The 26,190-nt window shown below is 40.3% G+C and overlaps 1 protein-coding gene and 1 long non-coding RNA gene across 10 annotated transcripts in view; one reads left to right on the top strand and one right to left on the bottom strand.

The window, feature by feature from the left end:
• Window positions 1-2,378: 2,378 nt before the first annotated feature.
• Window positions 2,379-17,169, bottom strand: LOC148128004 (uncharacterized). 2 transcript variants are annotated; one of them, XR_015740802.1, is made up of 5 exons: window positions 17,011-17,169; window positions 14,638-14,719; window positions 12,855-12,903; window positions 5,335-5,382; window positions 2,379-4,733 (listed from the first exon to the last, which is right to left on the bottom strand). It is a non-coding gene; the product is annotated as an uncharacterized LOC148128004 (long non-coding RNA). The 2 variants fall into 2 exon arrangements; XR_015740801.1 differs by having other exon boundaries at window positions 17,062-17,168.
• A 101-nt stretch (window positions 17,170-17,270) lies between these two features.
• Window positions 17,271-26,190, top strand: part of SLC35F5 (solute carrier family 35 member F5) — a 37,367-nt gene continuing 28,447 nt past the window's right edge. For all 8 annotated transcript variants that reach the window (XM_087920343.1, XM_087920341.1, XM_087920346.1 and 5 more), the window contains exons 1-3: window positions 17,271-17,449; window positions 23,485-23,552; window positions 25,196-25,268. The gene's annotated coding sequence lies outside the window, so the exon portion shown is untranslated. The remainder of the gene's footprint in view (window positions 17,450-23,484; window positions 23,553-25,195; window positions 25,269-26,190) is intronic.

Below are 26,190 nucleotides of genomic sequence, written 5' to 3'. Positions count from 1 at the left end.
AGTCATGGCAGTGCTGCTCATTACCACCATATACTTAGGAGAAGAAATGGCAGAACCTAGCAGTGGAGTCAAAGGTGGATCAGCTTAGAATCCCTATATAGCCACAAGTTAATTAAGTCCAACTCCCCCGCCCTTAAGTACCGCTGATCTTTTACTAAGTGTAATGAGCTGCTGACCATTAGTTGAGAAGATTCTTGTGCAATAGGCTTTTAGGAATCAATGTGAATCTAGTCTTTTGCATCTGACAATATATCCTTACATCACCACACTAGTCATAGATAACTCCAATAGCCCAAATAGCATAGCTGGCCATTAGCCCACTGGTATGCCCCACTGTTATTAGATGAGGATAGAAAAGAGTGACATCCTCTGCTTATAAAAGCTTTTACAAATCACTGTCTTCTTGCCAAGACTCTAAAGCACCATTATATCTATGCTGTGTTGTAGCATTACCAAAGTTAGGATAGTAGGGGTGGTCATGTTTCATTCGTCCCGTCCCATCGTTAAGAAAAGAATAGTTATTTGCACCAAATCTGATATTTTTATAAAGCTGCTTTAATAGATACTAATGAAAGGAATGGAAAATACTTGAATGCTGCATCCAATTTTGGTCAAAAAGATGTTGAGACTTTGGAAAAAGTGCACAGAAGCACAACTAAGGTGATTAAAGGCCTGAAGACTAAAACATGCAACAAACAGTTGCAGGATTTGGGTTTGGCTAGTCTAGAGAAAAGAAGGACCAAGGGGCACAGAGTATTTATTTTCCAAAGCACCAGGGCAGGACAAGAAACAATGAAGGGAAACTAATCAAAGAGAAAAGCAACCTGGATTTAAGGAGAAACTTTCCAACAGTGAGGACAATTAGCCAGTGGAACCACGTGCCTTCAGAAGTTGTGCGTGCTTTATCACTGGAAGTTTATAAGAAGAGACTGGACAGTCACTTGTCTGAAATGGTGTAGGACTTCCTGCTTGAGCAAGGAGCTGGACTAGAAGACCTCCAAGGTCCCTTCCAGCTGTATTCTGATTGATTTACAAATGCAAGTGATCTTACTTGTACTGTTTCTGTGCTATGATGGTCCCACCCCCTTTCAATCATTTTCCTCCTGTGTCTTTTCCATTAAAACTGATTTGCCATCAATGCATTCCCCAATATATCTGCTATGCTTAGAACAGTGATGGAGCATCTAATGTTTTACAAATAGCATAACTTCTATTTAAATAGAGGCTAGCAAGCCATTTGCTAGGTATACCTTATTTGAGATTCTCATAATCTCAAAATATTAAAATATTGTTAATTTTTTAAAGTATATAAATGCAAAGGAACACAACTTTCATTCTTTGCTTGGAACCTAAAAGATGGTAAAGAAACAAATAGGTAAATATATATAACGGTCCATAAACTAGAATGCTGTTACAGAAAAGGCCATCTCTCCACTAACTAACAGTCTAATTTCAGGCTGCTTGGAAGATAACAAACAGTCCAGGATGATAAACTGAATTCTGGAGCAAACTAGAATCTCTCAGAGAAATTTCAACAGCTGGAATGATGTTCTTGACAATCAGCCATTAACAATCTGGCTGCCACATTCCAATTGCCTCTAGTAAACTTGGAACTAAGTTCTTCTGTCTGAAAAAGATACAAATTCAATTGAGAGCTTCTGTTAATGGAACGGGGAAGAGAAGATTCTTGGGTTTCTCTATTCTTCCTCAAAAATGTGTTTTGGATGCTTCTGGATCACTTTGGAAAACTGATGACTGCAAAGAAGAATTTGTAAAGATCTCTTCCAGACAGATTGTGCAGGCTTTTTTGGACTAAGTCCGAAATGTGGCCAAGGGCACTAGTTCAAGAAAGTAAGTCCAGGACAAAATTTTTGAATTATTTTAATTAATACAATGTTCATTTAGTATGGTTGCTCTCTATATCTTTTATAATGTTTTCCTTCTGCCGCTAACTTAAGCCTGTGATATCACTAAACTAACCTTGTTTCTTGTGGTTCTTCAAGTCAGTGTTGACTACCTGGACAAGTCCCTGCAGTTTTCTCGCCAAGGCTTCAGAAGAGGTTTTACCTTTGCTTCCTTCTTCCTAAGGCTGAAAGAGAGACCTACTGGCCCAAGATCACCCAACTGGCTTTGTACCCAAGGCAAAGTTAGAATTCAAAGTTCTTCTGGCTTCTAGCGTGGGGCCTTAAAATCACCATACCAATCTGGCTTTCAAACCAACTGTAGCTGATTAAAACAATAACAATAGATACACACACACAAAAAGATAATAGAAGATTAAATCTTTTTAGAACTTGGGTGGGAGACTACCAAAAAATCCAAAGGTTGTCCCTTGACTGGGAGATTTAAAAACAACAACCACCCTTGAAGAGGAATGTAATCACCAAGAGTAAAATTTATTATTATGCTTCTACAGAATGTGTGGTATCATAAAAATATCATTTTTTAAGAAAAATATTCTTAAGTGTGCTACTTGTATACACCTTTCCCCCAAAATAGGAGCTAGAAAATGTGCAGATAAATACATAAAATATACTTGGCATCAATGGCTATTTTTTTTCTTTTGTTACGCTATATCAAAGCTCATAATAATTATCCACTTACTTATTAAAGTGTAATCCTTTAACTTCAAAACAACCAAGCAAGGAAACAGATTTAATTCTTGTTACTTGCAATGTAACAGATTGGTCTGAATAAGTAAATTGATTATTCAAGTGTGGGAATTATATGAAGATAATTATATAAAATTGCCATGCATCAGGGGAAGCAATCAGAAGAGATTGTGTTTCAGGTAATTAAAGGTCATAAGTCTTGCTTGGTTGGTTTTTAAGGTACAGTAGCTGTTAAGTATGAACTAAGTTTACTGTTGCAACTGCAGATTGTAACAAAACAGCATGAAATAATAAAAATAAAATAAAATGATAGTAATAAAAAGAAACACAACATTCATAACAAGAAACCAGTGCTACAATTCAGAGCATAAAAATCTATTTCCAATTGTCAGAAAAAATATTAACTTGACTGCTAAGAAAGAGAAGCACTTTTGCTAACAGATCATTCCACCATTCTGTATGTAACTCCCTAGCTTTATGTATGTTTTTCCATCTAACCTCATCCAGGGGTGGGCTGCTGGGGATTTGCAGGGGTTTGGGAGAGCCTCTAGCTAAGATTCTATGCAGTTCCAAGAACCTCCAAATCCCACCCCTGGCTGGCCCCGCCAACCCCACCCTGCCCCTCCCAGGAGTCCCCACATGGCCTGTTTTGGATACAGGTAAGTGCAGGGCGCGTGGAGGCTTGGGGAAGGCAAAAAAACAGGCCTCCCAGAAATTTGGGAAGGCCAGAAATGGCTCCATTTCTGGCTTCCAGAGCCTCCAGAGCCCGGGAGAGCAACCCCCCCGCCAACTTTGGTGCAGGAGGAGGACTAGGCCCCGCCCACCAGGGCCCCACCCACCAGGGCCCTGCCCACCCAGCAACCAGGTAGAGAACCCTTTGCTAAAATTTTTGAAGCCCACCCCAACCTCATCATAGGTATGGCAAGAGAGCACATATTGAATGATGCTCTCCACTTATCCAGCATCAGGAGGAAGAAATTGCTGTTCTCTTGCCATTTGAAAAATTTCCCTGTCAGAAACAGAAGGAACAGGCTTAAGTGGAGGAATGCAAAAATCTTCCTGAGTAGATAGCCAGCAATTTTAACCAGATATAAGTAGTTCTTTACTTACAATATTCATTTAGTGACCATTCAAAGCTACAACACGACAGGGAAAAGTGACTTAGGGCTGTTGCACTTAAGGACTGTCGCAGCCTCTGCACGGTCATGTGATCAAAATTTGGTTTCTTGGCAACCAGCATGTATTTACAACAGTTCCAGTGTCCTGGGGCCATGTGATTGCCATTTGCAATCTCCCCAGCTGGCTTCTGATAAGCAAACTCCAAGGGGAGAGATGGATTCACTTAATGGCCACATGATTCATTTAACAACTGCTCCATTTTGCTTAGCGACCAGGGCAAAAGAAAGTCATAAAATTGGGCATGACTCATTTAACAGTCTTGCTTAGCAACAGAAATTCTGGTCCCAATTGTGCTTGAAACTCAAGGACTACCTACACTGGGGTAAAATATCAGAATAATATTTTGTACCACAATGGCATCTCTCGCAGCATCCTAACCAAGAAACAGATCTCTAATGTATTCTTTCTACTAGATAATAGTCAAAAGGCTAGGAATAGGACACTTACAGTGTAATCATATAGACAATGCAACCCACTTCTAAAATATGTATAGTACTGCAGCTTTGAGGATTCCTCTGGAACTCCATCTGTGGATTACTTAACATTTATATTTGTTTTCATTAGGCAAAAGTTGCCTTCACTTCCTACAGCAGAGAAATGTTTAAAACATTTAGCAAGTAACTAATCAGCACAGGAAAAGGAGCTTTCCTGACTGCTGTGGACAAGCATGAAATTCACCCATGTGAAGAAATGTAATTAATCCCAAGAGGAGCTATTCTTTATTCTAAGTCTTCAGTGAAAAAGATTTTACTTCTGTACTGCCATCTTGCGATCGCTTGCAGCAAATGCTTTGTCACTCCTAGGTGAGGTTGCAAAGAGTTGTTCACTAATTCATAATAGAGCAGACCTAAGGATGAAGTCACTGCTGGTTTACACAGGTAGAAACTGCTTGTTCAGAATTTACATTACAGGCAGAAAATCAGCACTTTTTCAGGAAAAACCCTGGGAAAGAGAAGAGAGGTTTTTATCAAAGCTCATGCCAGCACTTAATAATTAACAGCCTCCATTCATTTTATCATTTATCAATAAAGGATGGACACTCCTCAAAACAGACATTTGTGCAGGAAAATACAGTCACTTCCGTTTTCAGCAAAGGGGTTTCTGTACAAAATAAATGCCATGTTACATTCACAACAGATTTGTGCCCTTGATACAGGTAGTTAAAACTAAACTTGTTTAATCTTTATTCTCATGTTCAGAACAATAAATTAGGCAGAGATCACGGTTAATGATTAAAGTTAATGATTTGTGAAGAATAAGCATATAGAGCCATACAGAAAACTGGGCATGCCCGAATACTATATTTTATTTAAAACACTTGAACATTAAAAAAAAAAAGAATTTTAGATTTAGATTTTATGATCGTATATCCTTTTTGAATCCTGACACAAAGCTTTGTCATTCCAATGGAAAGACAGTCTAAGAGAAAATGGACTTTTTTTTTCTTCAGATAAACTCATGACCATGTTATGCTTTATAAATAGTTGAAGTAGATCCTAAGATCCGCTTTGGCATGCGTATTAGTGGAAGGAATTTTTCTCACCTCTTCTTTCCTTTCCCAGACCATCTCAATTGCATTCAGGCAGTGGCTCTTTTAAAGATGAAGAAAAATTGAAGAAAGTTTTTAAATATTAACATTGCAACTGAAGTACAAAAGAAAATATAACATCATTACAAATTATCAGGGAATGCAACAGACTGAATGGGCTGTGCAAACAGACTCAGTGGGTTTTGAAGAAAGAATTGCTTTCTTAAGTTTTTAGAATTCACTAAAAAAGAAAAAGAAAAAAGAAAACCGGATGGGAAACATACCCAGCCAATGTAAATAAGGAAACTTAACTGGGAATGAAGTTCTGATTACAGAGCCTACTGTTAGAAAATTATAGTTATGGAATACTATTTGACAAAGCCAAGGTTAGAACAGCCAGGGACACTAATATCATATGCAGGTTTACTCAGATTTATTCAAAATACATTAACATGTAGGCAAGGATAATAATAAATATAGAAGCACTTTATCCTAAGTACGAAATGCAAAGGTAAAATATGAAAAGAAAGTTAATTACTAACTAATCCTGGTAATTATATATATGTTTACACAATCAGCCATGTATATACTGTTAAAAAAATATGAAAGCCAGATTTGAAAGATAAAATATGAAAGCCAAGGGGGAAATGGCTCAACTAATGCACATGTGTAAACCATCCTCCAGCGTTGTTATTCACTCCCTGTTGTGTTTGATATTCTTCAGGGAAATGAAGAGCAGGAAGAAATAATTATAGCGGCCATAACTATTAATTAAAAGCTGGCAAGGCAAGGGTGATGAGACAGAGAAACAATGAAGGTTCTCACTGGAGTAAAATATCCTTTAGGTATCAGACAAGTGACAGAGAGCTCCTCTACCTAAGGCATGGCTGTCAAACCCAGCCTATGGGCCAGGTGCGTCACGTGTTGGCTACGCCCATGCCCAGTTTAACCAAGGGGGGGGGGGGAGTCCTGATACGTCACGTGACGCCAACATGACAATGTAAGTTTGTCACCCCTGACTTAAGGGGAAAGATTGGAGGAGAAAGTGAGTAGACTTGATTTGGAGACCTCTTGATTCAGTAGGTGAATCCATTTTGTTTGGTTTGATATCCAGGTGTCATTGATAATTGCTGGATTGATTCAAAATGGTAAGTTCCTTTTTGATATTATTTACACATTTGTGTGTGCCTTTTATCATCTCCAGAAAAGACTCCTGGGAACTTTGCCTGGTCTTTCTCTCCAATACTACAGGGACTGCTCAAAATGCAAATAAGTTAGGATTGCAAACAGGCATTCAGTCTGTCAAATCTTTTTAGCTGCAGTGAGAGCCAACGGATATTGTAAGCCAGAAATGTAAAAATAAGCCAATATAGCAATAGCACTTAGACTTATATACCACTTTACAGTGCTTTACAGCCCTCTCTACGTGGGTTTACAGAGTCAGCCTATTGCCCCCAACAACCTGGGTCTTCATTTTACCCACCTCGGAAGGATGGAAGGTTGAGTTAACCTTGAGCCTGGTGAGATTCCAATTGCCAAATTGCAGGCAGCCAGCAGCAGAAATAGCCTGCAGTACTGCACTCTAACCACTGCGTCACTGCCAATATGGTCTGGTTCAGGCATAAGATGAAGCTAAAGAGCAGCTTCATGAATTTAGGCTACTCTAAAAGATGCCACATTGTCATTTAGCACAAGGTGTGGCCCCAGGCATATTGATTCTGCAAAAACTTGTGGGATGAGTGCAATTCATTTGGGAATGAGATTCAGAAGAATAGCTGGGAATGAGAAGCAAGAATCATTCCAACATTGTTGAAAAGTCAATACTGTTGGTTCTTTCTCACTTGCAATCTCATTTGTTTATAGCTATCATGCAAATAACTACAGTTTGATGCTAAAAGCTATTTAAATTGATTCCCCCACGCAGCTTCTCTCCCTACTCCTTTGTTCTGTAACATCTCTTTTAAACCGCAAGGTTATATATAGGGTTGAGTTCTGTAAGCTGTTCTCAAAGCATTTTTGCCCTAAATCTTGGGGAAAAAATACTTAAAATTGTATGAATACAAATTCTGGAAAAGATATCTGAAATGTTTGTGTATTTATGGAATACACGAAAGTAACCAATGTCAGAAATACCGTGTTTCTCACAAAATAAGGCCAGGCCTTATTTTTTTGACCACCGAAAAAACAGCTAGGCTGTCTTTTGGGGGGTGACTTAATTCCCCACCTTGCATCCTTGGGTGGGCAGGCGGCGACGGCTTGGATGTTGACCTCGGTGTTAGCAGGGCACTTCGTATCAGGAGACCTTCCTTGCTTTCCCTTCTCCACGTGCTGCCACAGCATTTAGAGCAACGCCGCAGCATTTGGCGCAGCCACGCGGCATTTGGCACAGCCACGCAGGGGCGGCCAGGGCTCATCCCTGCAACCGGAGCCCAGCGGAGACACTCGGCTTCAGGCGCTCCTGTCGCCGCCTTCCCGGGCATCGTTTGAAGGCAAAGCCCATTCTTTTAAAAATGACACCCTACTATGACAAAGCCTCCCCTGCCTGAGAGGGCAGCCCACCCCACGTGGGGAGGCAAATCTCCCAGGGCTGCAGCTCAGTATCAGTCCACCCCAGAAGCGCCCAGCCGCCATCCCTGCCTGGCGCCGGGCAGAGCGTGAAGACCTTTGCCTGGGGTGCCCAGAGCAGCTGACAGGTGGGCCCTCCTGCCTGCTGGCAGAGCTCTCACCAAGGCAGGGAGTGCCTCCCCGCCGGGCCCTCCACTCATCCTGCCAGAGCTGCACCAGAGCCGGGCGGGTTGGACAGAGCCAGGAAAGCGAGCCGCAGGTGCATGCCTGCCTGCCAAGCAAAAGAGCCGGGCTGACCTGAGCTTGGCTTCCTTCCCAAGTTCCTCCAGCTCAACCCCGAAGGGGCCACTGGGAGAGGCCACCTGAGGCAGTGATAGCACCCACCCATCTGTGGACAGGGAGGCAAGGCAACGGCCCACGCTGCATCCTCCTCTGAGCTGAGCTGAGCCGAATGAGTGCCTCTGCCTGATGCCTGTCCCGCTGCAGCTTTTGGAGCTGCCAGCACTTTTGGAGATGCGTGGGGATGGGGACGGGCTGGGCGAGGGGTGGAAAGGACGGGTGGCTTCAGGCTCTCTCCACCGGACCCACCGGCCAGGGTAGCAGCACTGCCATCGCCTCGCCTTCCTGTCCGCGGATGGGTGGGCGCTATCACTGTCTCGGGCAGCCTCTCCCGGTGGCCCCTTTGGGTTCGGGCTGGAGGGACTTGGGAAGCCAAGCTCGGGTCGACCCAGCTCTTTCGCTTGGCAGGCTTGCGCGTACCCGCAGCTCACTTTCCCGGCTCTGCCCAGCCCGCCCGGCTCCAGCGCGGCCCTGGCAGGATGAGTGGAGAGCCCAGAGTGGAGGCGCTTGCTGCCTTGGCAAGAGCTCCGCCACCGAGCAGGAGGGCCCACCTGTTGGCTGCGCTGGGTACCCCACGCAAAGCTCTTTGTGCTCTGCCCAGCGCCAGGCAGGGATGGCGGCTGGGCGCTTCTGGGGTGGGCCGATCCTGTGCTGCGGCCCCAAGAGATTCGCCTCCCCACGTGGGGTTGAGCTGTCCTCTCGGTCAGGGGAGGCTTTGTCGTAATAGGGCGTCATTTTTAAAAGAATGGGCTTTGCCTTCGAACGATGCCCAGGAAGGCGGTGACAGGAATGCCTGAAGCCGAGTGTCTCCACCGGGCTCCGGTTGCAGGGATGAGGCCTGGCTGGCCATGCATGGCTGCGCCAAATACTGCGTGGCTGCATCAAACACCGCGGCGTTGCTCTAAATGCTGCGGCAGTATGGGGAGAAGGGAAAGCAAGGGTGGCGGAACGTCTCCTGATATGAAGTTCCCCTCCAACACCAAGGTCAACGCTGGCAGTATCATATCTGGGTATGCAACAAAAGTACTTCCTAACAGCAAGCCCTCCGCCATTCCCCCTATTTTGCATGTTTAATATAAGCTTTAATTTGGGGGAGGGGCTTAATTTCATTTTATGCCTAAAAAACATGCTGGAACTTCCTATTGGGGGAGGCCGTATTGTTGGAAAAACACGGTATTAATTAGCTTCTGTAAAGAGTACAGAAATAAAGGCCAACATCAGAATCAGCTATAAAAAAAAAGCCACAAAGTAACCAGAGTACTTTCTGCTGTGTTGTGTACTTGGAATTTGTAATCTATCCCTTTTATTTAGCTGCTGGAATATACCGTAGCTGCCACTTGAGATAATACAGTTATTCAAACAAAAAGTCAAGCGTGCAAACTAAGAGGCTAGATCTGTCCTTGTTTCTAGGAGCAGAGAGCTACCAGGTCTGGCTATCCAAATTCAGAATGACCACAATGTGGTAAACAAAATGTTTCACACGGTGTGCTTCCATCAATATTTGCAACACAGATTAGCCAGTACAATTCTACCTGTTTGCTTAAAGTTAAGTCTCATTGTTATTATAAATGTGTACATATTTGCAACTTTAGGACATGGCACAACATGATTTCTCAAAAGACCCTCTGGGATCAGAGACATTCATTCATAGGGTGCAGTCACTGCAGCTGAACACACCCTGACTTACTTTTTGAGTAAACATGCATAAGGACTGGTTGCTGCAGGTCATGCTGCACTCTAAAATGTGTCGATAGACTAAAGAGGCTCACACAATTCTCAGAAAAGATTCATGATGGGAACTAATTTTCTCTTAAGATAACTCAAAGCCAGACAAACCAGATTAGGTCCTCTGTCCCTACTGTTCTGAAATATTAAGAAATTACCACACCTTGATTTTTTTCAAGGATACCAGTGGAAACAAGCAGAAATTCATCTATTCTAATTTTTTAAATAAATGGCTGACCTTTGATAGGGAAAGAACATCTATCCTTATCCTCATCTTTTGGAAATTAAAACAAATGTTTATTTTATTACTGCCTTATATCTTACGGCACAAGAGCTTAACATGAAAGAATTGTGCTTTGATGAATACTTAGCATGTTTTCTGTATACTATATACAGTACATTTTTCTCATAAGACCTACAATAGGTCACAAGTGCTCTATATATTACTTTCAGGAAATCTGACCATCCATTTTCTTATTTGTTCTTTGCATTCCAATGGAACTTTTTTCAGGGGTGGGATTCAAATTTCTTAACAACCAGTTCTGTGGATGTGGCTTAATTTGTGGGTGTTGCTTGGTGGTCATGTGACTGGGTGGGGGTGACTTGCTGACTGGGCGTGGCTTGGTGGCCATGTGACTGGGTGGGCATGGCTTGTATGTAAATATTATAAATATTTATGTAAATATTGATTTTTTTTTATTTAAAAAAGAGCAACTTTTACCCAAAAGCAGGCAAAGCAGGCAGTCTGATTGAGTTGCTCACAGAATCACAGATTCACTTAAGATCTATCTATCTGCAATTGGCTATCTGAGTCTTGTCACATAAAATTTGCTTGCAAGCAAACTCACAAAATTAACTCACAACACACCATGCATGTAAAAATTGAATTTGTTATTAAAAAAGAGCAACTTTTACCCCAAAGCAGGCAGGCAGATTGAGTTGCTCACAGAAGCAGAGATTAACTTAGAGATCTATCTATCTGCAATCGGCTACCTGAGTCTGCACTGAAAAGCTTCAGTCATTCAGCTCTGCTTTTAGATTAGCTAGAAAGCAAGAAATCCAAGGATTTCCTGCTTTCTAGCTAATCTAAATCTCCTGGCAGAGTAGAACAGCTGATGGTCGGGGGGAGGAAAAATAGCAACTTATCGAAACAGGCAAGTTGGATGGCTCGCATGCCAGGTTAAGGAGTGGGAGGGGAGGGAGGGGCCAGCCAATGGAGCGATTTGCTGGTTCTCGAACTGCAGACAATCGTGTGTGCAACGTTTGCAAGAAATCATCAGCTGTACCGCCTAGACAGCTGACAAGTGCTACACTTGGGGGCGCAGTGTTTGAAAATCCTCGTTTCCTGCTTTTTCAACCTCAGCTGTGCTGCGCAAAGCAGCTGAGGAGGGAAAAGCAAGGAATAAAGGACAGCCTAGAGCCCGGTTGGGCCAAACACCACACCGATTCGGTGTCAACTGCTCTTTGCAGCTACAGGTTCTTTAGAACCGGGCCGAACCGGTAGCATCCCACCCCTGACTGTTTCTAATAAAATGCATGACCCATACTGATAATTTTATTTAATTTCAGAAACAAAGTGCTATGGTTTGCACAGGTAGCCCTCAACTTACTAGAGTTCATTTGGTGACTGTTCAAAGTTACAATGGTACAGAAAAAAATGACTTAGGATTATTTTTCATACTTAAGACTGTTGCAGCTTCCTGACGATCATGTAATTGAAATTCAGACCCTTGCAAACGGGCATGTATTTATGATGGTTGCAGGGTCAATGGGAAACCAGATTTACTTAACAACCATGTTATTCACTTAACAACTGCAGTGATTCACTTAACTACTTTGGCAGGAAAAGTCAATGTAGCCCAAAAGACAGTTAAAATCTTGTACTTTATAGGATGTTTCTTCTAAAACTATCCACTTAAAAGTTATTATCTCACTGAGCCATTTCCTTCAGACACCCCAATCGCATTCATCCTAGGGAAGATGAAAATTGGGCACTGTAGCACGATCATCTCCACTGTTTGCAGGATGTTAAATTATTGTGAGAAAAATATTTCTGCTTCTGGGGATGACTGACAGCTCATCCAAAATCCACATCCGGCAAATTAACAAAAAGCAAATGATTTCTGCCCCAGCATGTAGAGCAAGATCAGTCATAACAGATTTTGATTAGAGCTGTGTAAATCCTTCCACTCTAGTTTGTGAAAATAGTAGTGGTGAGTAATCTTAATACTCAAGAGCAGTTATCATCATCATCATCATAATCATCATCATCTCACTGGTAGAATGATGTTGCAACACAAGTGTGGCTTTCTTGATTCTCCACATCTATTTATAGTGCATTCTTTCATTTAATCTGTACAGTTATAGAGGTGATATTCAGCAGGTTCTGACCAGTTCTGGAGAACCGGTAGTGGAAATTTTGAGTAGTTCAGAGAACTAGCAAATACCCCTTCTGACTGGAGATTTTACGGTATCCTTCCCCTGCCACGCCCCCCATAGAACCAGTAGTAAAAAAATTTGAATCCCACCCCTGCTGTATGCTTACATTTTGTTTAAAGAATCTTTAAATCACCCTTTTTAAAAAATAAAATAAAAAGGTAACATCCATTAAATATAGCAGTAAAAACATTTTAAAATTAACACATTTGAGTGACATTTTCTTGTTAGAAATGACCCACTACTGATTTGCTGCAATGAACCTGGATTCAAATATAAGCACGCAGGACAGTTTTCTCACCATCCACCCCATGCATTTTACATGTCTATGCCCTCAGGTGTTCCAGAAGTTCTCACCAAATTGTAATGAAATAGATGAGGAAAATCATTAAATGCATGGTTGATACCAACTATATTAACTCTAACTGTACTGCATTCAAAATGTTAAACCAGTTTTGATTCTGGCTCACCCAGTTTCAGGAGCAGCGTGGTATTCAAAATCAGTGTGTGACCTTTAGCCTAGAAAAAAATATGCAACAATAAAGGTAAATTTCCCAACTTGGCTTTGAGTCTAACTTTTTTTTTCCTTTTCAAAATCTTTTGGAAGTAAGGATGACATCTGTCTCCAATTTCAACCAGGGACTAAGTCTGTCATCCGCCAGAAACTGGGAAAACACAAGCTACTAATGAAGAGAATCATGGGATGGGTGAGTCATATGCCCTGCCTCTCTTTGCTGCTTAAACTGAAAAAGAACAGAAACCCTAGCAGTGTGGTCGAACTCTCATTTTTAAAAGCAGTATCACTAAATCTCATTCAATTTACATTCAACTTCTCCACTGCTTTCTCAAAAACATATTCTGACCCATATTTTCAAGCCTGTAGTGCAGATACATGTGAAAAGTGCCTCTTTTGTTTACATTCTTTTATTCAAGATATTGACTATCTTAACAGAACTTTAAAGATTAACCCCAAAACTTGGAGTCCACACAAAACACTTCGTTTCAAACCTGGATACAGAATGCTTCTATACTTTGAGCTTCAGATAAAACAAAATCTGCAAAAACTCAATAAATTTTATGGAGCTAGTAGGACAAGACTGGTTGGTGTATGCCTCACCCGAAACAGGTAATTATAGGCACTGCATATCCCACCCACTTGTTTTATGATTCTGCGTCTCTCACCAGAATTTGTCACCCAAATCCTGACATTCCAAGTGCCATCTTCTCCCTCCCTCTTCTTAGCCATGATATTCTTCTGCCAGTCTAGACTACAATATATGTTTTATAAGACATCCTAGATAGAACAGCAAATCTTCTAGGGCTGTTGTAGGAAAAATACAAGTGGGAGCATTAGGTATGTAAGCTGCCTTGAATTGACCCAATCAATCAATCAATGTAGGATAAACCAAGAAAATAATAAAGAGAAATAACTGAGTCTGACAATAACTACTTTTAATTGTAAGGGATTGGAAATCTCAAACTCAAAAATGTTTAAAACTACAATATTTGATTGTATTATTCTATTGTAGGCTCCAGGTGGCTTTCCATTCTCAAAATAAGTCACAATATTTATAACTTAGTCTTCCCAACAGGAGCAATGCTTAAGATGCTTTTGAAATTATGCAAATTATTTTGCATATTTTCTATTTTCATGCATACTCTATTCAACTCACAACTGTAGTAACAATAAATGGATTATATTTCTTATTGTGTCACAGGTTTATAAACACAAAGTGTGCATTTCACATTTCATTTTATTGCTTTTGAATTCTATGACTGATAATTTCTAATGCTTGAGATAAGAGTATAACCCACTAGCAATGTTAAAATATCTGGTAATTTTTGCAAGAATACTGTGGTGGTTTTTTTTCTTTCTTTTCTTTCAAATGAAGAATGTAGGCAACAGCTTGTGTAAAATGTGTTTTTACAATGGATACACAATATACCAGTGGCAGTAAATTGTGTCTTATTTCATTGTATAATATAGGAAGAAAGATTTTTAAAGAAAATATTAGACCAATTTATTTCCTTAACATCTGTTGAAAGCCAACATTTGTCAGATGTGGTTCCTCCAAGATTTAGCTGCCTTGCTGATAACTTTGTTCTTCATAGGGTAGAAGATGGCACAAGAGGGCACAGGAAGATCTTGACTTTATTCCAACCAGGTAAGCCTTAGTAGGTGGTTGATGTGGTTCAAAGTTTGGTTTAGTTGATTTTACAGGAATCTAAAGACAAGTGTACTCAAATATGTACCTTGAAAAGCAGTGCAAATATTGCAGTGTGGGATTCCATGCAGAATAAACGAAATGGGAAAAAATTCTAATATAGCCAGTTCCTAAAAAGAAGATATTGAAAGCTCAATTACAAGCGAAAAGGATAATAATAGAAGACAGTGTAAGGCAACAAATGATTAAGCAATCTTTGTGACCACTGCCTGGCAAGAATCAGCATGTGATTGTCCAGGGTAAATCTTGCCAAACCAACCCAATCTCTTTTTTGTGACAGCATAACCAGTTTAATTGGTCATGGAAATACAGTAGATATATAATAGTGCACCTTAACTTCAGGTACATATATGACAAAAAGCAAAACAACCTGGCAGTTGTACTTTGTTATTTAGCATGTTAAGGGACATTGTAAAACAAATTTAAAGGCATATTAATTCAAGTTATTTTTTTAAAAAAAACCAAATTTTATTAATTTTAAAAAACAATACACAAACAAACAAAACGTAGAATATAATAACATAGAACATCTTTTCTAAAAAAACAAATAAAACATCTTATTTAAAGACAGGATAATTCCAAATTATTCACATATCACAAGATATTATTGAAGCAAGACATCCTTCTGAGGCTTTGTGCAGTCTCCCTAAGGCTCCTTCAAACTTCATAATTGCAATGAATAAGATATAATAATGAATAAATGACTGTATGTGAAACACACTAAGCAGCCAATCCCATTGTAGCATCACGCTTTGCGTGAATTCCAGCCCAGATCCTGTCCATGCTCACTGATCTGATGAACCCATCTGTTCCAATGAAGGGACTCCCAATACAATAATCCATATAAGATCGCAACCCTAAGTTATTTAGTGCAGCACTACTGTATCTATCCAGCAAAAATCTAGACAGCAGCAAAAAGACAGAACTTCCTAGGCATCTCTGCTGCTGTCTAGTGGTTATCCGGATTTTTTGCAGCCTACGGATAAAATAGAATAACAGAGTTTGAGGGATCTTGGAGGCCTTCAAGTCCCACCTCAGGCAGGAAACCCAAGACCTGTGATGGAGAACTTGTGGCACGCAGAGCCATCTCAGCCGGTACGCAAGCCATCGCCCGAATCAGGTCCACTGCACATGCGTGTGCGCCTCCCACCAGCCATCAGGTATCTGCCCCACATGTGCAGGGGAGGGCAGAGCGCGCACGAAGATGCATATGCGCATGCATATGCAGAGGCATGCGGCACATGGGGGTCATGCATGCATGCAGAGGCGCATGGCATGCAAGGGGGCCCGCACACAAGTGTAGGCGGGGCAAGGAATCATGTGTGTATTGCATTATTAGAGACTCTGTGGCCCAGTGTTTAGAGTGCAGTAATGCAAGCTACTTCTGCAGCCAGCTGCCTACAGTTTGGCAGTTCAAATCCCACCAGGCTCAAGGTTGACTCAGCCTTCCAAGGTGAGTAAAATGAGGACCCAGATTGTTGGGGGCAATATGCTGACTCTGTAACCTGCTTAGAGAGGGCTGTAAAAGCACCATGAAGTGGTACATAAGTCTAAGTGCTATTGCTATTGCTATTATGGATGCAGGCATGCATGCGTGTGCACGCATGTGTACTTCTGGCATGCAACAACAAAAAGTTGGCCATCATTGCCCTATACCATTTCAGAAAAATTTCAGGAAATTTCTTCTTGCTTCTCTCCTTGAATAGTTTCCATTCATTGCTTCTTGTCCTAACTTTAGGTGCTTTGGAGAATAGCTTGACTCCCTCTTCGTGACAACACCTGAGATATCAGGAACACTGATCATGTCTCCCCTAGTCCATCTTTTCATTAAACTAGCCATATCCAATTCCAGCAACCACTCTTTATGTTTTAGCCTCCAATTCCCTAATCCTCTTTGTTGCTCTTCTCTGTAGTCTCAACATTTTAAATAACATGACAACCAACAACAAACCGGATGCAGTATGCCAAGTGTGGCCTTACCAAAGCATCATAAAGTGGTATTAGCCATGGTGATGCAGTGGTTAGACTGCAGTACTGCAATTTGGCAGTTTGGGTCTCACCAGACTCAAGGTTGATTCAGCCTTCCATTCTTCCAAAGGTGGGCAAAATGAGGACCCAGATTATTGGGGGAAATATTCTGACTCTGTATACCGCTTAGAGAGGGATATAAAGCACCGTGATGCACTATATAAGTCTTCTAAGTGCTATTGCTACTAACACTTCACGTGATCTTGATTCTATCCCTATGTTAATGCACCCTAGAACTGTGTTGGCTTTGGGGGGGGGCAGTTCTCATAGTAGCTCTCATTTTCCTCCACAACCATCATTTCGGTTTTTGTTAATGCAAATATTCCTCCAAAAGACAGCTCCTTCCCCCCACACCCTCCGCCTTCCTTACTACCTTCTCGAATACTCCTACGAGCCACCCTCGCCCTCTCTCGCCTCGCCTCACCCCGTCCTCAACGCCCTATATTCATTGCTCTCTCCACGGGCGAGGCAAGCAAGCAAGCAAGGCGGGAGCGCGCGCCCAAGAGTCTCGAGAAGGCCCGGAGCGGGGAGGAGGGGGGGAAGGGCGGAGGCAAACCGACATACAGGGCCGCCAATAGAGCTCCGAGCGACTCGATGAACAGCTTGAGCGAGTGGCTCCTCCTTTCGGCCCTCGATTCACTTCGGCCCAGGCAACCGGCCAAGTCCTCGGCCGAGTCAGCTGGGACGGCGAGAGCGGGGCAGAGGAGAGGGGCTGGCCACCATCTTTGGGAAAACGGGGCTCCGGTCGAGTGAGGGAGCGAGCGAGCGACCGAGCAAGCCAAAGCACGGGACGGAGAGGTGCTCCCGCAGAGGTATTCAAAACCACGGGCTGTCCATTTTGGTGGGGTCCCCGGAGCGTCGGGTGAAGAACGCTGGAGATCTCTCCAAGCCGCTTTCCCGTCAAGCTCCCGCCAGGATGTCGGCAGGAAAGCCGCCCGTCTCCAGATGCGGCTGTGGCAGCCGGGCTGAAGCCAAAAGGTGTGGAAGGGGGAGCAAGTTTAGGAAAGGCGGCGGGACGAGCTCCGCGAACCTCAAGGGAACTGAGCAAACGAACTTTTTCTTTCTTTCTTTTTTTTACACACACCATCAGCTCTGCCCCCGCGTGGATCCCCTACTCGCACACTAATGTTATTCTCCGCGTCCTGTCAAACAATAATGTAAACCCCACCGCGCTTGGTCTAGATTTCTCCGTTGCAAATTTCAAGCCGTCCCGCGGAGGGGTCAGAGACTAGCTTGGTTTGACGGTTGTGTTCCTGTGTGAAGTGTGTGTGCGCGTTTACGGTGTGTGTAGAAGTCAAGCTGTACTTCCTCTTTGGCCGCGAAGAGCGTGCGGAGTGGGGGAAGTTTCAAAGCTCGCTCTTCGTGTACGATATGTCAAAGCAGAGGTGGACAGCAGGCTTTGGGCAAGCTGGATTATTGTTATTATTTAAAGAATGACAAGCTCAAAATCCGCTAACTAGACCAGTGGAAAAGTGAAGTCAGTGTAAGAAAAGGTAGTTTACAGAATGAAAGAGGGCCACATGTTTGCAAGTTTGGTTCCTTTGAATAGAGCCTCCCATATGTAGGCTACAAAATTCTGTGTCACCACCACTCAATTTTTAACAAGGTGATATAGAAAACTCTAAGGGAATGGTTTTAATTTGAGGTGTGTGTCTGGCTTCTTAGTTCCTGCTTTGAAAATGGAAATCAGGCAAGCCTTTGCTCAAATCTGGCTGGTGCAGTTTTTATTGCTGTCTTGGTGATGGTAATCCATCTCTTTCTCACCAGTTGCTTATTGTAGAAGCTCTATAGCTTAGACTCCTGACTGGACTACTCTGGCAAGCTAGGATAACACTTTGAAATTATTCTACGGGTTGCTACTGGGCTTCTGGGCCCAGTTCATTCAAACTTTAAAACCCTTCATGGTGCAGTTCCAAAATATTCTAAACAACATCTTGCAAAAACAACCGTAGGATAATTTGAACCTGGTCATTTGTATTTTGAATGAGAACTCTGGATTGACATATTCAATTAGCTTGTTTTCTTGTCCACCCACAGTATTCAGAACATTGTTCAATATCAGATTTCAGAAGCATCAATACTTTTTCTATTCTGCTTTTTCAAAGTCCTACTTTGGCTTCCATAGAATGTCACAGGGGCCTGCACAATTCTGATCTTTGTAGGTAGGTAGACACATCACAGCATCCGAATGTGTTTTCCAAAGCCTTCATGGCTACTCTACCACAGGGTAGTCTGTGGCTTGGCTGCTTGTTCTTTTACTGCTGGTGGTTGATCCTAAAAGACAGAAACTATTTCCCATTTCCATAGTTTCACTGATAGTTCTAAAGCTTGTTGTTATACCGGTTGTCATTAGTTTAAACTTTACATTTAGTTTGAATCTCATTTTTCACTTTTCTACTTGACTTTATTTCTAGAATTTACAGATTCTATGTTTTTTTTTTTGTTTATCAGAGTACAATAGTATCTTCAGCATACTGTGCCGCATGTTATTGATGTTTTTTCTTCAGTTTTAAAACCACACTGATTTTCTTCTAATACATTTTTCCTTAATATATATAGATTGAGTACACAAGGGGAGAGAGTGCAACCTTCTCTCATTTGCTATTTCACCATGTTATGTAGCCTTACTTTGGCTCCCCAACCTGTGTAGTAGATAGATTTTGCATGAGGAAAACAAGCTGTTCTGAGGTTTCTGTTTTCCTATGCACATTCCACAGCTTGATGTGATTGACACCATCTAAGATATTTCTTCTGTATAATCAATGAACATATACTGATTTTTTGGTGTTTTTTAGCTTTCTGAGTTATCCAGGGTACATCAGCAATGTCTTGTTTTTTTTCCAGCCTTTTCTAAAGCCAGCTTAAACATCTGGCTTCTCCTTTTCCATGTAAGGCTCTAATCTGCTTTGGATGATCCTACACATTATTTTGCTAGCATGTGAAATTCATATTGTTCATGAACTCTGATATTATTCAGTCATTGATCACATTGTAGCCAAATATTTTTTCTTACTACACCCTTCTTAACTATAAAAACAGTGCTGTTCCTTGTGTTTCGTATCCTAAGCAGAAAACAGTGTAATCTTCTGAGCAAAATTGTCTAATCCTAATCTAGCTCAATTCACTGATGCCTTAGATATCCATCTGTAGTTATTTTATTTCAAGTTTTATTGTGTTTAACTTTCCTGGGTTCATGTATCTTACGTTTCATGATCCCAGTGTGATCCCAGTCTTTACAGCTTGGTATTTTCTTGCATGACAACTTCAACAAATAGACATCCCAAAGACTTTAATTTAGACCCATCATAAACACCATTACAACTCAGCTCTTCCTCAGTCGTGTCATCTAACCTGAGGGACCCAACATCCAACACTATATAATCAATTTTATGTTTTCTTTTAGCAAGAAAATCACTAAAGATGTGGTTTTCTTGCTAAAAGTACAGCGATTGTTTACTATTGCCTTTTCCTGTGTAAAGTGAATTGATGCGTTGGCCACTGTTAAAATATCATCTACCTCCAGCATCCTCCTGTATCATTGTTGCCCAATATAGGTACATCTTTGGTTTAGCAGGACAGCTGGGATAACCTCACACCTTGGGTGACTCTGCTGGGAATATATACTTGTGGCATGTACTTCCAAATTTCTTTGCCTACCCTTCCCAAAAATACTTTCCACCATGATGAGAATGGCGAGAACAAGCACAAGAGGATGGGAAAAGAGGATGACACTTTGATACATCTAAAAAGTCATCCTTGCATCTTGTTGACTACAGAACGAAAATATTTTGCTAGCTATTTTTAAAGGACATGTCACTTTTATCCCATCACCAGAGGCAGAAGCAGTTATAGTTCTTCTCAATACAGTTGTGTACTCTTGTTTTATGAATGATCTACAATAGCTCACTAACAATGCTGGTAATAACATAGTCATGGGCTGGGATTTCCCCAGCTGCTGTGGGCATTTCTCTCTGGTAGCTTAATATTGCATTCAATGGCTATTTTAGTTTGGGCTGAAAGAGAGACCAGGCATCTAGCTTCAATGTTATGCCTTATGCCACTTTCAAAGCATTTGTTATATGTTGAATGGGCTCCTTATTAAAATAGATATGATGTTCTGCAAGAACACAGAAACTGTTTCCTTAAAGACCTTGTTCAGCAGTCCTTAAAAAGAGTGAGATCTGTCTTTAAGAAATACTGTTTCTGCCAACTGATTTTTTATAGTTATACACAGGTTTTCTGCTGCTTCTACAAAAGTATAAGCTTCACATGGCCAAGTCCACTGCCATTTTGCATGCAGTGACCATTGGTCATTCAGTGACCATCTGAGGTTATGACAGTGCTGAGCATGGGGATTTACTACCATTACTTGTACTTACAGTTATTATAGAGTCCCCACATTCATGTATTCACAATTTGGGCACTTAGCAACCAACTCACAATTATGTTGCAGCATTTCGCAGACATATGATTGCCATTTGCAACCTTCACTGCCAGTTCCAACCAGCAAAATCAATATATAGAAGCCTGGAGGAAGTCACAAATGGTGATCATCTGACTATGGGACCACAAGGGATTCATCTAATAATTACTGCTACTACCCTTGGAAATCAATGTGGTCGCCTGATTTCATACTTTATGACTGTGACTAAGTTGCTGATCCTAAATACCATCACTAAGGGAGGACTAACTGTACTTTCAGGGGCTTGGTTCCTCATTGCTGAAGTGGCCATTCCTTTAATGATTTGGAATGTATGAGATGTGGGTTGAATAGACAAGAGATTTGACTGTTCTCAGTTTTAACCATATAGATGATGGGTATAGCCAAGGGAAGGACTGAAGTGGAAGAAAGTTATTCTAATGTTCTGTAGAATCTTCCTGTTAAATATAAACCAAATATTTTTGAACAAAAATAATAGTTCTATTCCAGAAAAATGGTAGACATGTGTTTAAACCAAAGTATCTAGCATTCTTCCAGGACAACACCAAACTTTTGTTCAGAAATAACCAACTGACAGATACCAGTGCAGAGCCTATTGACCTGTCATTTGAGCAGCTTGAAAATGATAAACCTCCATCACTCAATTCCATTTCACTGATGCACTCATCCCTACTTCATCATATAGTAAGGAAAATAATTATTGATTTTCACATGTTTCGGTGATGATGGGAGAGTGGGAAAAAGCTACCTGGATAATCCACCAATTGCTTTCTTTAGCTTGTCCCACATTAAAGTTTCAAAACACTGTTGTGTTTCAGCCTTGGTACTGAAGTATTAGGGCAGTGTAGTTATGTCAATATATTTTTTCTCATCTCAAAGACTGGATTAGTATGACCCTGATAAAGAGTCCAAAGTTATTGAGGATCCGGAATTCTCACCTGACATTGAACTGGCTAAGAGAATTACACCAAGATCTGGGCCAATTTTTTCTCAGCTAATGCTTCCAGATGGGTTAAAAACTACAATTTAAATAATTGGAAATAACAAAGAATTTCAATCATGGAAAGGAATTTTTTCTTACATTTGTTTTTGCAGCTGTTAAACTGTTTGTAAATGGGAAGTCCTATTGATGTATCAAAAAATAACATGGATTGCAGATAATTCAGCCTTAAAAATCTAATCCCCTCCCTGGGAATTCAAAAATACTGTATACCTATTATAATTGTTCTCTGCTTCAGAATGTATATATTATTTATTGGTATTGGAAGCAAAGCCAGTTTCCAAAACTTGATCTCATATTTGTTAAATTTCAGAATGAGATAATAGAGATAAAATTGTTTGAATGTTTATTGACTGCAATTTTAAGCTTAGTTGTAACCCCAGCTGTCTCTGTAATTATAGTCTTCTTCAAGTTAAGCTTGACTTTTTTGTGGTTTATCCAGTATAGATGCAGTCATATAGTTTTCCTTGTAGCTGTAGTTTGCCATTGTCTTGTTCTAGGATGGGTTTTTTTTTAGTTTCCAAGCCTAGTGGTTTCCCTTATGTTTTTCAAATTCTCCCAAGTACTAACTCTGGTATGTTAGTTCTTGCTTAGTTTCCAAGCTACATGTGGGGTGTCACATGCTATGAGGTGTATAATAAAACATTTTGCTTCCTTCTGTATAATTGAATAGTTTCATACCTCTGTAAAAAAGGTACTGGTATATCATAATAATATGATAGCCACAAAACGTATTTGGTGCTTAGGTTGTATTAGGTTTGAATCTACTTCTTCCAAGCTATCTCAAAGTGTAGAAGAAATAAAAACAGTACTTTTTAATATTCATATCTTCCAGAGGTGGTATTCAGCAGGTTCTGATCAGTTTTGGAGAACCAGTATCAGAAATTTTGAGTAGTTCGGAGAACTGGCAAATACCGCCTCTGACTGGAGATTTTACGGTATCCTTCCCCTGCCATGCCCACCAAGCCACGCCCACAGAACTGGTAGTAAAAAAATTTGAATCCCACCACTGATATCTTCATAAAAAACCACAAGTTGTGCGACTAGGCCCAGCTTACAAACATGAACATTCTGATTCAACAGTAGTATATTTCCTACTGCAATCTGAAGGTTGTACTTTGGGAGGATGAGAAGTCACCATAATTAGAAATTGGGCAGCAAGTAAAAATTACCTTGTTGCTCTTCAGCTTAACATACCATCCTCTAAATTACCTTTGATCAAGTACATGTAGAAGCATGTGATAATTTATACTGTAAAGACCTTTTTTATTTAACTACATGGTAATGTCAAGATAAGATAATTGAGGCGTGTAATAGATATTAAAAGTTAAAGAAATGCTAAGTTAAATTTTAGTACTGATAATTTCAGAAATAATATCAAGCTTTATCTTCTTTTTTTAAAATAGATATTTGAAAGTAACTACATCGAACAGTACTGGAAGACCTGCCACTACCATGGCAACAAAATATCTCGGTAAGAATGAATTAGTGATTTTTAAAAATGCATTACATTTTTAATCAATGCACTGTGTTTTTTTCTTTTTAATCTGGGCAATTATGAGAAGATTTATAGCTCGTGAAATTAAAAAAAAACTTAATAAAATGCAGATGAAAGGTTTGTGTTCTAGTAGTGGGTACCTTTATATATCTGTATGTCTCTTAATTAGAAACATAACCATCAGTTATAAATGTTGTCTCCACTGTCAGGAAAAAGACAGAATTGCCACTGACTATTCTACAATACAATACAAACCTATTATTTAGTTCTTCAGGTTAATCCTTCAAATTTTTATCTTTGAACAAAATTTATTTTCTTGGATATCTCATTAAAAAGTAAAATAAAGTGGCTTTCATTCTTGATTTAGTCCTGAGAAATTATAACTTGAGAAAAAACAAATGTTTTTTAGACAGTATTTTTGGCCTAGTTTCCCAAATATACATTATTAAGGTTTTCTTTAAATGTACCATATACAGGAAGCTTTAGAACTTTTGATCAGTTGCTATGAAAATGACTTGTGTGCATTCCATTTCTGTGAAATCACTAGGGATTGGTGGCAAATTTAAGTCCATTTCTGCATAATCTCAAGGTTGTAGGCCAACTCTGTCAATATTTGAGATTAACATCTATCTTTAGTTGGTAAAATCTAAGGTGTCATTTACATTCTGTAAAAGTGAATATGTGGAATAGCAGTGATGGTATTCAGCCGGTTCGCGCCAGATCAGGTGAACCGGTAACAAGAATTTGGCGTGGGTCGGCGAACCAGTAGTAAGTTCTGGCTGGCCACGCCCCCTACCCGGTCGCCCTCCTGCCCAATGCACGCTCACCCTGCCCACCTGCCTGACATTTGCCTAAGGTATTTCTTTCTTTTTTTTCCCTCCTGACAATCAGCTGTAGATAAGATCAGCTGTGCTGGGATTCCCCTTGCTGAGGCCCAGGAAGGCAAAAAAAATGGAGGGAGGAGCTCAGCCCCTCCCTCCATTTTTTGCCTTCCAGAGCCCCAGAGGAGCCTTAGGGGAACAAAAATGCCCCCCAGAGGCTCTTCTGAGGCTAGGAAGCTCCCAAAACGGAGCTTGGAGGGGTGCTACATTCCCCTCCCATGCTCTGTTCCTTTTCTTCCAGAGCCTCAGAGGAGCCTTGGGGGAGTAAAAACACTAAAAATGCTAAGAAGCTCCCCAAAATGAGCGGGGGCTGCAAAAAAAGCCACGCCCACCCAGTCACATGGCCACGCCCAACAAGCCATGCCCACAGAACTGGTAGTAAAAGTTTTTGAATACCACCACTGTGGAATAGGGTTAAACGTTAATATTTAGTAGAGGGTAGTTTATGGTGAGTGTGATTTATGACATTAATCTGAAGAAGTAAAGAAAAATCTCTGCAGAAGATTTTCATTTTAAATGATATTGTTTGAGTAATATATTTTTACTATAAAATGGAACTGTCATCAAGTGAAATATATTTGTACGTTTGAGTAAGTAAATGAAAGCCATCTATTGATGTGTATCTATCTATATAGAATTTATCTACTCTATCTAATACATCGTAATAAAAGACAGAACAATAACCATTGATAAATGGTTGAAAATGCAAAGGACTTATTTCTTCTTGAATTTTTGCAGAAAACGCTCAAGAATATAGATAAAAAAGTGTTCCATGGGATATGTCTGTGTCATGTTTACAAAAATCTAGAAGGTAAGGAAAACTGTGATACCTTATATAATTAATATAAATAGCAAAATAAATATAAATCTGTTTTACCATGTTTTAATATTTCTTTAATTAAATTGTGAGACTCTAAAGTAAAAAAAAAATAGAGCATGTAGTAAATGAGTTTCTCTTTTCATCCAAATAACTATTAATTCTTCCTATTTTATTTGAGCGTTACAAATGTTCATCAGTTACCTATGCTGTGCATTTTTTTGACAGCAAAAAATCATTTAGGTTCTTACTGAAACTGAACCAGATGATTTATTTGGGCAGGGTAGTTAGAACTGTAGCTGATAATTCTTTAGAAAACACACACAGGCAGTTAGTCCTGTTTTGCATGTTTCATTACATTCTAGCATACAAACTCAACTTTTCAGGATCTTATTTCCATCTCCAAAAAGGCATTTTGTGTAACTAGCATGAGGAAAATAAATAGACGTGTGTATAATTTTTTATAAAGAATTATAGTATTGGTTCACAGCTGTTTAAATGTATGTGATATATTACTGATGAATGCAAATGTTAATGATACTGAATAATACATTTTATAGCAGAATAAGGGATAACAAGAGGAAGGAGATCCTTTATTCGCTTTGCACTTCTAGGGACTATGAAAATAGTATTTGTTTGTAGATGTAATTTGTGGACTCTGATAAAAATAAAACTATTACTGAAAGCAATGCTTCTAATTCTAACCAGCTTAGGACTACTCATTCCTATGTAGCCTAAAGGGTTATCACCTCGTACAACTAATAAAATAATGTCCATATATCTTTTTATTATTATCAGGGATCACAGTTGGCATGCTACTGTCAGCAGTCTAAAAAGCAGGTGAAAAGAAAGAACAAAAGAAAGATGACTGTCCAGTCATAAATTTAATAATTTTATTAAGTATAATAACATATAT

Source organism: Pseudonaja textilis, chromosome 1 (assembly GCF_049901715.1).
Source record: "Pseudonaja textilis isolate UNSWEBS1 chromosome 1, rPseTex1.2, whole genome shotgun sequence".
NCBI classification, from domain to species: domain Eukaryota; kingdom Metazoa; phylum Chordata; class Lepidosauria; order Squamata; family Elapidae; genus Pseudonaja; species Pseudonaja textilis.
The sequence above is the reverse complement of the archived record's forward strand: the minus strand, read 5'-3'. Positions and strand labels throughout refer to the sequence as shown.